The sequence below is a fragment of the Condylura cristata genome, unplaced genomic scaffold (genome assembly GCF_000260355.1).
Source record: "Condylura cristata isolate star-nosed mole 26May11 unplaced genomic scaffold, ConCri1.0 scaffold00031, whole genome shotgun sequence".
Classification (NCBI taxonomy): Eukaryota; Metazoa; Chordata; class Mammalia; order Eulipotyphla; family Talpidae; genus Condylura; species Condylura cristata.
In genome coordinates, this window is record NW_004567132.1 from 16,824,213 (window position 1) to 16,825,800 (window position 1,588).

Here is a 1,588-nt window from a genome sequence, read left to right on the forward strand (position 1 = left end):
CCCATGGAAAAGGGTCAGAAATGGCCAGACAAGTCTGGGAAGAAAAGAGCAAAATCAAAATCAGTATAAACACTGCCAGAGTCACCTCCCTACAGGTATCTCACCCACATCTGCCTTAACTGTTACAGGGTCAGGAAACAAGCATGGCTTCTTCATCACATGTGGCTTCCTCAGGGCTCCTTCTGGCTCCCCATCCTGCTTCCTTCTTTTCTTTTCTTTTGTCTGCTCGACTCCACCCTCCTTCTGGGTGGGGCTGGGAACCTGGAACTTCCCCTTTTCCTGGGGACCACCCTGTTACAAGGGGAGCAGTGGGCAGGTCCAGAGAGGTCTGCTAGGCCTCATCAGTTAGCTCCCTGGCAGAGATTAGGATAGAACTCTGGTCTGAAGTGGCTAGCAAAAGTTTGATAGCATTGAGACTTAACCCCTGTGCTACCAGGGAGGCCCACTTCACTTTTTTTTTTTAAGGAGAACAAGACAGTATTAACCCAAAAATTCAGGAGGACATTTAAAAAACATAGGGATCAAAGAATTGCAATTCTTTAGGATCACAGGTTCAGGTTAGAATGTGACAAGAGGAAGGCAAAGATCGGAGGTTCATTTAGCAAGAAAAAGGTGGACAAGGTAATGGATGAAGTAATGGTCAGGTAAAAGTACAATGGTCAGGTGTGGAGACCACAAAGAAAAGTAGGTACATGTTCATTTATCAGTCCTTGCTGGTTTCCTGGAATGCTAGTGATTTGCCCCAGTCTGTTCAAAGGTAATATCCTGTTAAAGAGCATGACAAAATGGCCTTTTCTTTGATGACCTTCTCCATCCCTACTTTAACATGACTCCAGTTATACTGATTTCACAACAGAATAATGACTAATGCTCATTTTTTTGGAGGTACGTGACTGGATTTAAACTCTACTGGTGATGCATAATAACCATACGACCTTGAATATTTTCATAACCTTTTCCCTCAGTTTTCTCAACTGCAAAATTGGGCCACATTCAGAGGACTGTGAAGATTGAGTGAGTTAAGTATTGAACTCAGTTCTTAAAATATGAAGGTACTCAATCCATATTTGCTATTTATAAAAGAAGAAATTTTCACATATCTTATTGTAACTGGGTGGTCCCCAGGAAAAAGGGAGGTTCTAGGTTCCCTGCCCCAGAAAGAGGGTGGAGTTGAGCAAAGAGGAGGAGATTGAAGAGGAAGGAAGCAGGAAGGAGAGTCAGAGGGAGTCCTGAGGGAGGCACATGGAGCAGAGACAACTGTGAATTGGCTCTTGTTTCTTGGTCCTGGGATAGTTGAAACAGATGTGGGTGAAAGACCCATGGAGAAGTTAACTATGGCGGTGTTTATCTTGATTTTGATTTTGCCTTTTTCTTCCCAGAATTGTCTGTCCATTTCTGACCCTTTCCTATGGGTCCCCTCCAGAAGGTGCGTTAGACTTATGGCAGGTTTTCAGGCCTTGCTTTGGGCCAATCCCTTTTGGGTAGAGTTTTACCCATGAGGAGATGGGTAACTTTGAGTGTTTGATTTAGAAACTATATTCTTTGTCTTTTCTGTATTGCACATTAACTGTATTAATGTTCCTTTCCA